Below are 16206 nucleotides of genomic sequence, written 5' to 3'. Positions count from 1 at the left end.
CGAAATTTACATTCACGTGCATTTACCTTGGGCGCGTCATCGGCTGTGCTCACGCGAACGCCGGCACAATGGAACGAAGGCCGATAAGTGCGCGGAAAAGAACGGAGAGGTCCACACTTGGGAACGCTACCGAGAGACAGGAAGAACAACGCACGGCTCTGTGCACACGTGCAGATGAGCGGCATCACATTGACCGCGAAGAGGAGATCGTTTTTTGGAGTTAAAAAGAGCGAGGGGGCTTGGGCAGGACGCTCGTCGTGAGAATGGGACAATGGCCGACGCACGAGAGGCTTTCGACAGAGCCGCAGCGAGAGACGGGAAACTCGCCCGAGAGGACAGGACGACACACTGGCGGAGATGTGAGTGATGGGATCGACTCACGGTGCACGAGCTTCGATGGATCGCTGCATCACGAGACCACGCATGGATGGGCACGACATGGGGGGTGGAGGGTCGAAGGGGGGTGGAGCGGGGGTGGAGGTGGGGGTGGAGGTGGGGGGGGAGGGGGGGCATTCATCCAGCAGTGGAGATGGATCCTGGCTGATGATGAGCATCATCATGATGACTGCTGGCATTTATGGGTTTGGAAGAATGAATAAAAAATGTGGGTTTGTGAACTCGGCGGCGTGGTCACTGCAGGCTGAGAGGGCCACGTGTACCTGCGGTGGCTTCGTATGCACACGAGACTGCCAACATTGTGACCGAGACGAAAAAAAGAGGTCAAAGCCGGCCATCGTCTCTTTGATCAGAGGACAAACAGAGGCCACCGTTGGCACCGTTACATTCAACGCTTTGTCCTCCCCCTCCCCGCTCACCGCACAACACTGACTCGTGCGAGAGCAGTTGGCAGAGCATTCGACAATGTGGCCACCGTCTTAAAAAAATGGCATTGCTCAACACGAGCGGCAAGAGTCGAAATGAGATCGACAATGAAAAGCTGCGGTTCAGCCTTAATACAAACGACGGTCAGATAAATTTGTTATTATTATAGCCATTTGCCAATTCGCTACTGGATGAAGGCCGCCCCTGCACCCACCGCGTCGGGATGGGAATAGATTGACCATACTTCACCACACACTGGTCAGTAATGGTCGGTATCTGATGAGCTATGAAGCTTTCTCCCCCACCCCCCCCCCCCCCCCCAACAAATGTCCAGCATGGGGTACGCGGTCAGCAAGGTTAAAAACAGCAAACTATACAATAAAAACACAACGATAGGAGTGCAAAATAGAGAAAATGGTAAGCAAGTTAGGAAATATAAAAAGGTAAAAGTGAAGTCGCCACTGATGTCGGCTGTGGTGCGTGACTCCCGCTCTACGATTCTCCCAGTGTTGGTATCTCTTTCATCCAACACGGGGTAGCCGGTGCAGTGGAGCGTTTTTTTGGTTAACGTTGCTATTTTTCACAAGAGGTTTTTTTTTTGGGTTAGATCGCGTAAATATATAAATGTGTCGTTAAACCCGCCACCACCCGACACAGCCAACTAGCAAGGGTTGTCACGTAATTACTGGCGAAACGTCGTGCTCAGGATGTAAATGTTGTGGCTTGGCTCTCCAACACACCGGGTGTGCTGTATTAGTGACGAATTGGCCACGTTCTGTTTACGTGACAACCCTTACTAGTTGGCTGTGTCGGGTGGTGGCGGGTTTAACGACACATTTACATATGTACGCGATCTAACCCAAAAATACCTCGATTATGGATGATATTGGTCGCGGGAGCCTCCGTGTAATACTATTTTTGTTAAATAATTCACGGCGACTTACTATTATTGGCAACCATAGCGAGGCTTTGTGTTCAAAGGGGGGAGGAGGTGGTGAAGGTGCGCACGAATATTTTTTTTATTCCAAATTCTATAAATATTGTCCCAGATGCAGAATTACGAACGAGCTGGAGTATTTTTTGTTGTTGTTACATTTTGCATCTGAGAATCCGCATGGCAATTGCAAGAATAATGAGACGTAGGAGTCTGCTCCCCAGGTACAGTGAGAACATCGCTTGTTAGTAATGACACGTTCAACAATTCGAGCCGTCGTTATTATTAGGAGACGGATTCGCACCTCGCCATGCGCCGAGATTGCTTTCCATGAACACGAATGTCACTGCAGGTGTTTATTTTCCCCTCTGACTGCGTCGTCGCCTACTTGTATTGCCACGTCCTCTTTAGCGGGGGCGAGTTTTTACTATATATATAAAAAAAAATTGAACGAACGAATGAGAATTAGAATCTTTAGCAAGTTACGACACGTGAAAAAGAGCTTTATAGCTCATCTGATTCCTCCAGTGCAAATGCATATCATGATTCTTGATTTACCCCTGCAGAAATCCGACGAGCTGTGATGCCCCCTTGCACCGACGCCCAGTTTAATTCGCGACTCGGCGGTTTCTAAAACCAATTTCGAATTATGTTGTCTCACGTCTAAGGGGCCGTCCATAAATGACGTCACGCACCTTGGGGGGGAGGGGGGGTCTCAGACATTTGTGACGACGTGTGACGAGGGAGGGGGGGTTTGAGAAATATGACGTCACATCAAAATGCGCAACTTTAAATAAATATAGACAACACGTTCTACTTATAATAGTAGGTTTGTTTCCCCTTTTTTTCTGGCAACAAAACTGAAACCTTTTTACAAGGATTCATGTTACTGCATTAACCACAATACCTGCAGTCAAAATGCAAACAAAAAACATACTATGATAATATATGATGCATTGTCCTTGAAACTCATTGGTCCACACCAAGGGACGGCTTTCTTTTGAGCCTCCACCCAATTGGTGCTCGAGCACCAATTGTTGCCAGAAAAAAGGGGAAAAACACTATAGTAATATTTTGGTACTAACAAAGGAGGTCTAATGACATTCTACTTAATTAAATAGACTTTTTTTTTATAAATGTTTTCTCCTACAACATCAGAGTGCAGCGCCACATTAAATACGCACTACAATGACAATAGTTTAAAGCGATTTGAAGCATGTTTTATTTTGGGGGGGGGGGGGTGGGGAGAGCAGAGCTTTGTGACGTCATATTTGAGGTGGGAGGAGGGGGGTCTGACTTTTCGTGACGCCGTGTGACGAGGGGGGGGGGGAGGGGGTGGTAAAAAAATCGTCCAAAATCGTGTGACGTCATTTATGGACGGCCCCCTAACGAGCTTCGAGTTGCAAAATGCAACTTCACCGCAGAAACCTGAAAGGAATTTGTGCCTGTGCCGTTAGGGCAAGGGCGCGCGGCTCGTCGCTTGTAGAACTGTGAGGTCCTCGTTACGTTCGGCGAGTGTTGCGCTGTCTGTCGGGAAGGCTTTGCGCCGAGTGTTTCGTCGTCGGCCCGCGAGAATTGGAATGTACCGTAATCTCTTTGTAGCTTCTCGTTATTTGATACGGTATTTCATAAAAAAAAAACATGTTATCGGGTGTAAGTGCACTTTAAAGGGTATATGACGTTTCGTGGCTAGACGTCGCCGTGCGTATCTGTCTTTTAAATGTTTCGTTTGATTGCGCTGGGCGGTGACGTGGCTGAGCGGGTGCGCGGCCGCCCGCTTATTTTGTGGAGGTTCTTGGTTCTAACCCCCGGAGGCCACCCTGGTGAATGCTGCGCTCCGGTGGCGTACAGCCCCATTAAATACGCCGGTGTATCTTTTGGAGTGGACGTTAAAGATCGCGTGCCGTTATAAATACATGTTAAAAAGCAGGCCCATGTGTGCCGGAGTCACGGTCCCGGTTGAACCAATTTTGAGAAATTACGACTGTGGGTAAAAACCACAGAGTGACATTGCCCACCCACTGGCAGACTCTACTCAACTGTGAAACAACGTAGCACCTTACTGATAGCCTTGCGTCATTAGGATGGCGCAAATGCCAAATTCAATAAATATATCTTTTTTTATAATTATTGTTGCGTTTCTATGTTCATTCAGCTCACTTGTAAGACACGGCATCACGGTGGCGAGATGTTAACTATTTCTCTTGGTATACAGGAGGTCGTGGGTTCAATCCCGATCCTGACTTCTGTATATTTGGAGTTTGCATGTCTCTATCACCGTCGTAGTGTGGATTTTTTCTTCCGGTTGTCCAGTTTTTCCCTATAAATTTAGAAACGCGCGTTTCGAGTATTTAGCTCCTATTATAAATTTCCACGTGATAAGCCACTTCGTTGAGCTATTATTTGGGGGCAGGTCGCTTCTGAAAAAGAGCTACATAGCTCAGTGGGCCTTACCTGGTAAAATTAAACATTGTTTAGTTTTAGAACCGGATAATTGAGAAAGTGTGTTTTTTGAAAACCCATGCTTATGTTTTAGATCTATACCCCCCCACCCCACTTCTTAACCCCCAACCCACTGAGCCAGCAATTGTACCCGAGGGATTATACAAATCATTCACCAGCAGTAACAACCAGCCACCCAGTAGTTAAAAAAGTATGCGAACGTTGGGACTAAACATCGGCATGTGGTTGCAACCGTTGGATCAACTTTGTGGTGCAGCGTTCCATGTTTATTGGGCGAGGTCCTATTTTATTTTCTCCCAAAAAAGCAATGGCGCCAACGTGAGCGAGTTAAACAATGGGTGCGTCTGTTCCATTCTGTGTCACAACACCGTAGCCACAGATCCTTTCCGTATCGCCAATACCACCTATGTGGCCTCACCCAAACGAACAAATATGGATCAAATTTCGATTGAAAGCTTTCGTGACTGCAGGGATTCATCTTCTTGATTCTTTCGGTAAAGTCACGTAGAAGGGAAATAATAAAAATAAAACATAATAAAATAAAATTCTCACGCAACCGTCCTCAGGTTAAGAGACACAGCTGTCGGAAATACAGCGCTCCAATGAACACTGCTAAGCTTGGCAGCGTATTTTAAGCTGGGTGGGAGGAGCAGAGCGCCTTGACAAAGGAGTTTACATATCAACAGAAGACTTTAGCATTGATATGTAAACTCCTTTGTCAAGGCGCTCTGCTCCTCCCACCCAGCTTAAAAGACGCTGCCAAGCTTAGCAGTGTTCATTGGAGCGCTGTATTTTCGACAGCTCTGTTTCTTCACCTGAGGACGGCTGCTTGTTTTGTGGCCGAAACGTCGTGAGAATTTTATTTTACTATGTTTTATTTTTCTTATTTTATTATTTCCCTTCTACGTGACTTTATTGAATGAACCAAGAAGATAAATATGGATCAAGGCTGTTTTTGTGAACGCACCTCACCAGTACCTAGCCTCTCCTTAGGCCAAGGAGGGCAAAATTGATCTCCTTGATTGAGGGCCTCGCTATTATCGAGCTCGGCCTAAGATTAGCACCAAGTGCTGGACTGTATCACAATTAGAATAATAATAATCTTGGTTCTTTCGGTGAAGTCACGTAGAAGGGAAATAATAAAATAAAACAAATATAAAACAATAAAATTCTCACGACGTTTCGACTGCAACACAAGCAATCATCATCAGGTGTGAAAACCACAGCAAGAATTTTTTTTAAAAGTGGCGTTTTTTTAGCGTTAGCACCATGGAGAGCGATTTGACAGTTTGTTCAGATGGACGAGAATTTTATTGTTTTATATTTTTATTATTTTATTGTTTCCCTTCTACGTGACTTTACCGAAAGAACCAAGAATATGAATGCCTGCAGTCACGAAAGCTTTAAATAAAAAAAATTGAATAATAATCTTTATTTATGTAGGAGAAATCTGATGAGCCTTGAAGCTCTTTTTCACAGATGTCCAGAGTAGGGGCGGGTCAGACAGTGGCAACAACAAAGTATAGGAAAGGTAAACAAATAACTACATTTTGTAAACAATTATTCTAAAACTAAACTATGTATTTCTCCTGTGCTCGTGGCATTGTGTCACCAGACGTTGGAGAACCCAGCCATTGGGATCTCTTCCAGAGACGTGGACCTCGCCCGTGTGTATTTGGGAATGGCTTGAGAAAGATGATCTGCCGGAGCTACTTCTGAGATCTGAGATCCCTTCAAGTGATTAAAAAAAATCTGCACATTAGGGGAACGGACTTTGCTACGTACTATGCTTTCAAGACATGATATGCTATGAAGGGCCATTTCCCGAAACGTCGGCTGTTATTGTTTGTTCCCTTTTAAGGCCGCAGTGTTATTGACAAATGCGATGGGCTCTTTGCTACGTCCGTACCATGTCAAATATATGTATTTTGTCTGAGCTGGAATTTTTCCTAATTAAATATGAACAAATTGTAACGTGACCGAGTATTGTGTGTGTGGAGGTGTATATTCTGAGACTGTCGACACACTACACTTGAGACGCCTGTTCAATCCCAGGTGGTTGGACCCCAGAATCCCACCCGTGCTCTCAGCGGTGCCTGGCTCAGGGCTCTGAATCCGGAACACGCCAAAGCGACCTCTGGCTTGGTGAAAAAAAAAATTCAAACAGAGGCGTCGGTGACACACGTGCTCAGTACGTTTAATCGACCTTGCCTTCCTGCTCGGAGACCATCATCATCAGAGCGCCCTGAAGTCAAATAACCGAGTACAGGACGTCGCATATCCGACCGTCACGTGTCTTCCCTGTACGGCGCTCTGAAGCACTTTTGTTGGGTCCGCCCGCGCCTTATAAAATAAAGAAATAAACATTTCACATTAAATAAATAACATTGTACAAATAATCTCCCGTCCGTGTTATTCGTGCATGGTGTACAGGCTCTTTTTTTCCTAACAGCTACATCGTGCGACGTTTCGGGCAATGGCTCCTTTTTTATGAGCACGTAAAATTATGCATGGTCCTTTTTCAAGGCACACAAGTCATGTATGTGCTATTAAGGAGGACCATTGTTTGAAACGTTGCTCATTACAATTCATTCTTTCATGGTCACGATGTTGTTGACGAATGTGTGGAGTTCTTTGGGTTAATTTCATATTATTGTTACTAATTGGGCTCATGCATCATTGCCAATGCAGCAGAATCACCAAATAATTGTTTTTTTTAATGGATGTCCACGTCCAACCTTTTCACGTAGTTGCCTGTACGTGCACCTCAGTTTTCGCCTAATCGGATATCTCGACGTTGTACTGCGTGTGTGTGGTTCCCATTGTTGTTGTTGTTGTTTTTGTCATTAAGTAGAGTTATATTCTTCGTATGCTGTCAAAGTAAATTTATTCATTGTGTTGAAAAGCATTGCTCTAATTAAATGTTTTCACACACGGACTGAAAATGATGATGTTATAAGATGATAAAAGGCTTGCAGAGGCAACGCAAAGTAATGTCACCCTTGGAGATTAATTTTCTCACTCGGGAATTTTGTTTGGCACGCTGCAATTTATGGGTTTGCTTGGAGAAAGGGATTAACCGCATAAGGCACTACCACTAGAGTATGCCTAACCATAAGATATCCCATACCAATGTACCCAAACTTTCATATACAATAAATCCTATGAAGAAGTGTGTAGGAAAATAGGCCACCACTACAACTACAATGAGGACACCATATAACCAAAATAATTTCCCAGAGGAGCGTTCTGGACTCATCTAGCTGAAAATCGAGCACGGGTAACTGTTAGGAAAAAAAGCTATTCGGCAAAGATGCCACTCAGCTGCTGCTGTTTGTACTTCTCAATGGGCAAAGGATTAAATGAGTGTGGGTTATGTGTCATGATTACGGTTAATGCTCAGCCAATCGTTTTAGTACTGCAAATAAACCTCTGCACGTGTCCTACTCCCACGCGTTATCCCCGTGTTGTACAAACTACTGTGACCTGTATCAGAGAGAGACAGAGAGAACAGTGGCGCTGCGATTAGCACGCTGCGCTCGCTGTGAACCGGGCGATCTGCATCGTGACCCGAGTTGATGACCCGTCAATGCCGGCTGCGCTTTGTCAATGTCAAGAGTGTGGGGAGGGGGAGGGAGGCGATGGGGGGCGATAAAATAAACCTTCATCTATCCGTATTGGCAAGCGTGGCGAGGTCTGGTCACAATTCCGCATCAATGGAATTACAATAACGAGGTTGAATGACACTGCAGGCTGTGTTGACCATAAAGATTCGTTCCGTCTGCTTCAAAGTGGATGTTATAGAGAGATCCCGTGACATCATTCGCCAGGAGTTAGGCCATCGTGTGCTGGCGTCAAGGTCCCATTTTTTTGTCACATTTGCCAAAAAATAAAACCTCGAAATTACATTTGAATGTAATGCATAGCAACCCCCCCCCCCATAGCAACCCCCCCATAGCAACCCCCCCATAGCAACTCCCCCATAGCAACCCCCCCATAGCAACCCCCCCCATAGCAACCCCCCCCATAGCAACCCCCCCATAGCAACCCCCCCCATAGCAACCCCCCCCATAGCAACCCCCCCATAGCAACCCCCCCCCCCAAACCGCCACCGCCCCTCCAAAATTTGTTGTGAAAGACTTTGCCAGGACCCTCCCGACAAAGAGAGTCATGATACTTCCGTGGGTAAACAGAGCGTGCAAATACCAAGAGGCGTAACTAGTTAGATTTGGGCTCCTTTCACCAAACACACTGGACCAGGGGCCGCATTATCCACTAGGCACTGTGGGCACTGTGCCGAAGGCCTACCAAAACTAACTGGCCTACGAAAAAATTGACCATGTTTTTGTTTAATGATAGACAAATGTAACCAGCATACCTTCTTGAATACAACGTTACTACTATAATGAGCCAGGAATGTCTAATCTTGCTTTGAAGCTTTCGTGACTGCAGGAATCCATACTCTTTGTTGAGCTACCATTTGTGGCCAGGTCGCTTCTATAAAAAAAAAAATCAGTTAATACCTCGGTGAGCTTTGCCTGGTAAGATGGGGATGGCATACTCTCTGGTTCTTTCGGTAAAGTCACGTAGGTAGAAAAAAATCATAGATCACGACGTTTCGATCGCAACACAAGCATTCGTCATCAGGTGAGACAACCACAGCAAAGAAAACTGCTGAAGCAGTTTTTTTTTTATATTGCGATTTAAATGTCGTGATCCATTAGTTTCTCTACCTACGTGACTTTACCACACCCCCCCTCATTAATATTCATGAGCGGGTGGATTTTTACACTCACGCAGAAGCTCGAGCGGAATTTTTTTCGCAAATTCGCTTTAAGTTTGACGTTTCTTTATTGAAAGTGAATCTTATAAATAATTATACGCGACAACAAGGTGGATGTGGTGTCTTTATTGATTTCTTCAGCACTTGCATTATGGTAAAGTAGACATTTCTCGGTGATTTTCCAGATATTGTATCGATTTCCAATTTAGTTCAACCCCAGCGACCGAAAGCAGAAGAGAATAAAGTATCAGAGCAGTGAATTTGGACAAATTGAAGGTCAGTTATATACAGGGCTACAGTGACATGAAGTGAAGTGTTTTATGATGTAGTTTTGTACAATAATCACTGCCATTAATACAGTGCTACAGTGAACTGCAGTGGAGTATTTTATGACTTCGTTTTGTGCAAGATTCACTGCCATTAAATTTACACAAGATACAATTATATTCTGCTCAAATTTTGTTGTTGTAAATATTACAGCTGCCGTCCTAGGGCTGGGCAAACAAGCTAGTGTTTATTTAGCACAAGGATAGGCACAGTGTTTCAAATTAAATCTGCTCGTCTGCGTCACACAGCGCGCTCCTATTGAATTAGAGCACAAACTAAATCAGTGATTCTTCACCTTCACTACAGCCTTGCACCCCTTTGGTTGTCAATCGTATTTTTTTTTCATCATGTTAATAAATACATCGAGGGTTTGATGAAACAAAGTGGTTGTACTTACGTGCCTGTGCTTCATTCGATGATTTAGCTAAGGGGTGGGGAACGTCCGGCCCGCGGGCCGTATGAGGCACCGCGAAATCATTTGGTCTCTGGCCCTGCCAAGGCAACCGCAGGCGGGACTCGAAATTAAATAAATCTAGGAGCAAACCTGGAAAAGCAGTTGCGAGTAGCAGCAACATCATCAATAGCCAGCTAACATCATCACACGTCTCGCCAAAGAGAAGCAGTTCCAGCCCATCGCATTAGGGGGCGAGTTAATTAAATGTTTGACCAAATATAACGGGCTAATTTTTAAGTTGATCATTTTGTATGGCCCGCGAATGATGTTATAAATATCCAAATGGCCCTTGGCAGAAAAAAAGGTTCCCCACCCCTGATGTTAGCTGAAGAAAAAAAAAACCAGGCCATGTCTCGCACCCTCAGAGGGTGCCTGCACCCCAGGTTTAGAAGTGCTGGACAAAAATAATGAACGCATCAGCAGTAACGACGTCTGTCCAGCGGCAGGAACAAAAGTGCGACGTGAAACAAACGGAGTGACAGCAGCAGTACCAACGTGTAGAAAGTTATCACCGAAGACCCTACGAAAACAGAAGTGCCTGTGGGGTCTACAAGAACCTTAATTCGGCCCTGTACCAGATCCACAGTGTTAAAAATACAACGACAAAAAGGCATTCAGAAAACTTTTTTTTTAACAGCCACGAGAAACGGCCGTGTGCTCGCGTTACATTTCTGTGATTATCAGCCTCTGTGGATATAAGAAAAAACACATTTCCGTTGAACTGAGTGTGGATTGTATTGAAAAAAAAAGACACGTGCTCCCTCTCCTGGCACCTTTGGCCTGGGGTCTGCCATGCGTAATGACTTGAGCTACTTGGTGCTGCATGCGCGTTGCAGGCAGGCGACGCGCCGATGAAAAACACGAGGCCCTCCACCCAACTACCCCCCCCCCCACGCAAAGACAAAGATCCCCCGTACAGCCTTAACATAATGTTTGGGCAAGTGCTGTTAGCGAGCACACGAGGGGGGTGACAGCAACCACGCCCGGCCTCCGTTTCCTCCCGAGTGCTAATGTTTAAACACATCGCGCTAGGTACTCATTTGAGGCTGAGTCGACCTAGGGGAGGCCCAGGACCGGTTCAGATAATCGTCACCGGTGTTGGTCGGAAATTTAATCTGAGCGCAGCGTTGCGCTAACCGCTTAACACCATCGCCCCCCCCCCATTACGCTCCAGACTCCCCCACGTGGCCTCAGAAGAGTCGACCACGTGGCACCCTGCGCACTCACGCTCCCTCTTGTTAGTGCGACTCGCCACGTGGCATGGCAACGGCAGACAGATTGGCACATCGATCCGTGGCAAGGGCTGAACGCCACGTAGTAATAATTACTGATGAGGATAACAATTGGGGAGATTTTATACTCGCATCATTGTTGTGGTGCAGGGCTGTATCCCGACGGCGCTGTGTTTCACATCAACATTTATTTGGGTAAACATTGATGTGATCCATCAACCCTAACCTTCACAGCGTTGGGTTACAGGCGTGCATAGCCCACACGGCCAAAGTGCACAACGCCACGAGTCTCAACCCTGCCATGGTGCCAGTACAAGCAAACACAAGCATAACTTCGTTCTGTGACTCTACACATGAAGACATCTATTTTAATATAATAAGTGTGTGTTCAGTACTGCCAAAACATTTTCTGTCCAGTCACTTGCTAAAATCCAAGCGTGCGGACTGAGTGGTAGAAGAAGGGTGGTCACACATTATCCCTTACAAATGTGATGGTGCTCATAATAAAGGTTTTTGGGTTAGATCGCGTTATTTATAAATGTGTCGAAGCCCTCCACCACCCGACACGGCCAATCAGAAAAATAAAGTGTCACGTTGACAAAAGACAATTAGTTGACTACTTTAGCCCACCGGTGTGTTACTTTCTGTCCACTCGGAATTTTGGGCCTTTGTGCCTGTGCTCAACTTATCCATTATTACTGTGTCAACTTCACACCTGGAGAGGATTTAGCAGGACAGAAGCTATGGTGAGGTGTGGTGGCATTAACGCGTTAGCAACGATGACCTCTTGACCTTGACGTGGTAATGACTAGGTCAAACAGTGATGCACAATACACACGGCATATAGTGGACAGTTCCCTCGCAACGAAAACCAGCCCGCCCTGGGCAAGCTATTCGCAACGCACTTTGCATCGTCAGACTATACGGCAAAGCCGGGTGCACGTTAACGCGTGCCCGCAGCACGTGCCTCCCAAGCTAGGGGTTTGTGTGTGCCGTCAAGTAGAGCGCGTGTTGAGAAGCCGCGGTGAAAATGCGGCGACGGGGCAAACGGAGGCCACCGCGGAGCCAGCATCTTCCAATGCGGTGGCGATTCGCTCGCCGTCAGAAAGTCTCCGGCATCTGAGCAGAACGGTGGACAACGCAAGCCTCTTGAATCTCTCGACGCACGCGTGGAGCCTGCCTCCCCGTCGTCGCCGGTATTGAACTGTTAGCCCCTTGCCGCGCTCAATCTTCCCCGCACCGCACGATGTGACGGTTCCCCTACACGGGAATTGCAATCAGCAAGAGACACATTTGATGGGCAACATTTGTTGACTGAGCGTTGCCCAGAGATAAGGGAGGAGGTGGGGCGAGGTGGGGGGGAAGGGGAATTAGTAAAGTAGAGATGGAGTAAAATAAATTGAACTCAAGGCCCTTGTGGAGGTGATGCATTGAATCGACAGCTTAACAGGTCCGAAGATAAGAGCAGATTAATGGAAGAATTGTAACTTGCCAATCCACTCCTGATTGAAAGCCTTCCTGTGCTGTGGGTCATGGTAGTAGTTTGAACTTACTTTACCATGCTGGTCAGTGCGAGTTGGTGAAGGGGAGTTGGAGGGGGGCGGTGGTGGGTGGTGTCTGGGCCCAGAATATGTTTAGCTATCGCTCGCCACTGATGTTAGCCGTGGCCAAGGATTAAAAACTCAGGTCGCTGCTTTGGGTCCATAGCACAGTTCACAAATCACTCTGTTACCGTCATTGTATGTCTCCCTATTCACCAAAAGCTTGTTTTTTTTTTTGCCAATGCGTCCGCATCCAGTATTCTGCTTTTTATTGTCCAAACACCGACACCTACAACTCGCGCGTTTGCAAACGCTCAAATAAATTCCCCGCGATTGTTCGCAAATTGTCGAAAGGTAAATCGCCAGGTTATTTTCTGACAGCGGTCACATCGCTTCGTACGTCTTCGTCTTCTCTTGTACGGAGGGGCGAGGTGATCGACTCGGTGCGTGTGCAGGAGGTTGGCGAGTGAGCCAGTGCACGGCCTGCGGAGTGATGGAAGCGGCCAATGGGTTTGAGATTGGTGATCGCAGTCTCACTGTGGGCTATCTTTAATAGCAAGGCCGTAGACATGGAGTCAACATTGGGGAGGACCAAATATTTCAGGTGGTCTGGGTGTCCCCCCCCCAGAAAAAAAAATCTAAATTTAAAAACGAATTTCCTGCCTAAAATATAAAAAATTCACTGACACATAGGATTGACTTATTTTTAAATAATAATGTCTAATAGTGTATTGTATTACATTGCTGTTTTTTTTTCTTTTTACCTTTTCTTGTTTCATTGTATGTAATGGCAGAGATTAGTGATTCATAAAGTACAACCATAATCACAATCACATAAACAGAAATCTATTTTATAGCAATATATTGGGGGGGGGGGGGGGTGGAATTTTAATAGGAACTGGCACCCTCAAAGTCGACCCCAACACCGTGGCTGCCCTGTGCTGTCACATCATCTCTCCCCCACCCATCCGCCGTGACGCCGCACGCCTCCGAGAAGTATTGCGCAATGAGGGAAGCAGTCGCCTTCCCATTCACCAGGACCTCAATAACGTCTCTCGTCACGCAAGTCCTTTTGTATCCGTGCGCTTAACCTTCAACGATGCGACTTCAACCCCGATGAAGCTTGGACTGCTGAATGGAGGTCGAAATAACTCACAAACAAACACCTTGGGGGCCATTCACTCTGGTTCTTTCGGTAAAGTCACGTAGAAAGACCTTGGGGGCCGTCCATAAATGACGTCACGCACGGGGGGGGGGGAGGTTAGACATTTGTGACGATGTGTGACGAGGGGCGGGGGGGTGAGAAATGTGACGTCACATCAAAATGCGCAACTTTAAATAAATATAGGCAACACGTTCTACTTAATGAAATAGACTTTTTCATAAATGTTCTCTCCTACAACATCAGAGTGCAGCGCCACATTAAATACGCACTACAATGACAATAGTTTAAAGCGATTTGAAGCATGTTTTATTTTTTGGGGGGGGGGGCACACCCACAAACAAACCCCCATGTGAAAAGACCCAACGCAGAAGATCCCTGGGTATGATCTTCCACGAAGCTCATGGTCCACCTTAAACCGCATCCGCACAAACCATAGCAGATGCTGGTACCTGATGGAGAAATGCTAAATTAAAATTCTCCACTAGTGTGCCACGTGGTCATCCAGAACAGGCCGCACAACGTATCACGACGCAATGCCCGATCCACAACTGGGAAGGAGACATCACAGCGATGAAACACCACTTTTTTATTCAATTTATTTTTTTTATCTACGTGACTTTACCGAAAGGACCAAAGAAGACTATATACCACTGCGCTGCTCCTGACGCGGTCACCTGGGTTGACCACCTGAATGTGACATTGTAGTTGTTGCTGCTCTGCGTGTACATCAGATACACGAACTGAGAATTGCCCAATCGGTGTTGCTGTGACAGTCTTCCATATTCTCCGTGTGCTGGTCCCTGAGTAAATGTGGAGGGGAAAAACCGGAGGACTCGGAGAAAAATCCACGCGACCACGGGGGAGAACACGCAAACTTAGAATATTGTATACATGCGTTGGTGTCGGCATCGAACTCACGACCTCATGTATACCAGGCGAGGTAGTGAACATCTCGCCAACCCGAACCTATTAAAATTGTGGCTGTAGATGATGAGTTAAATGTTGTGGATATATATCCACAACATTTAACTCCCGCCACCCTGACCAGGGATCATATAATACATGAAGTGAGAGGTGGCAGAAAAAAAGCATTGTTGTGCCTGCTACGGGGAGGAGAGGGTTGTGCTGTGCTTAGGTCCCTGAGTAGAGTTAACATTTAAATACAATTAAAGAGTTTGTACTGGATTCAAGCGACACTTGGCTTTTCTGGGTTCCGTAATGAGTGCTGGTTCAACTACACCAGGGGTGGGGAACGTCCGGCCCGCGGGCCGCATAAGGCCCGCAAAACCATTTGGTCTCTGGCCCTGCCAAGGCAACCGCAAGCGGGACTCGAAATTAAATAAATCTAGGAGCAAACCTGGAAAAGCAGTTGCGAGTAGCAGCAACATCGTCAATACCAGCTAACATCATCACACGCCTCGCCAAAGAGCAGCAGTTCCAGCCCATCGCATTAGGGGCGAGTTAATTAAATGTTTGACCAAATACAACAGGCTAATTTTTTCAAGTTGATCATTTTTGTATGGCCCGCGAATGATGTTATAAATACTATAACAAATGGCCCTTGGCAGAAAAAAGGTCCCCCCCCCCCCACTGCACCACGCACACGCCACCAGAAACAACGAAAGGAGGCTGCTCGTGGATTCGAGGACGTTGACACAAATGAGACTGACCACCGGCACGTGACTGGTACGTGGCCCTGGCCAGGACACGTCGTGTGGCCGGAAGGGCCGGCCAAAAGCATAATAACGGAGTGGCAGCAAAGTGGTGGAACGCGTCGAGCGTGGAGATGGAGCCGCGAATTAAGTTCACGTGCAGGTTTCTCGTAGTCTTGTTACATTGTAAAAAAGAAAAATTGTGACAAGTTTTTTTTTTGGGGGGGGGGCGGGGTGGCGGCGGCTTTTTGGACGGGATTATTAACATCGCTGTCAACCCATCACCGTTTACCCCGTACTTTCGTGCAGGGAAATTGAATTTTCAGGTCCATACGGCGTACAGCCGTTTCAATACGGGCTACATTTTGTGGTGTATTTGTTTGTGTTTCTCCCTTGTGATGGGACTTTGTAGGATTAAACGTTGAGATTTATAAGGGCAAGGGTTGACCAATAAGGTCTGAATGGGTTATAAGGTAGGGCACTGACAAGGGGTTGACATGTATGTAGTGGTGAGTGTACTGGTGGTGAGTGTAGTATTGGTGATTGTCTATTTGTGATTCTCCCTTGTGATGGGACTTTATAGGATGAACGTTGAGATGTATAAGGGCAAGGGGCGACCAATAGGGTCTGACTTGGTCTGTAATAAGGTAGGGCCAGTGACAAAGGGGGTTGACATGGATGCGTTCATCCAGCAGTAGATCGAACGTGGCTTGATGTCGCTGCACGACGACATTCCAGCCCTGCCCACTCCCCCGCACAGTCTCAGGTCCCAGTGACGTCCACACTTACATAAACTCTTTCTTTCTCCCATTTTAGTAAATAATTTTAGCTGT

Source organism: Petromyzon marinus, chromosome 43 (genome assembly GCF_048934315.1).
Source record: "Petromyzon marinus isolate PM22_M1 ecotype Great Lakes invasive population chromosome 43, UKy_Petmar_22M1.pri1.0, whole genome shotgun sequence".
Classification (NCBI taxonomy): domain Eukaryota; kingdom Metazoa; phylum Chordata; class Hyperoartia; order Petromyzontiformes; family Petromyzontidae; genus Petromyzon; species Petromyzon marinus.
Note: the sequence above shows the minus strand (reverse complement) of the source record.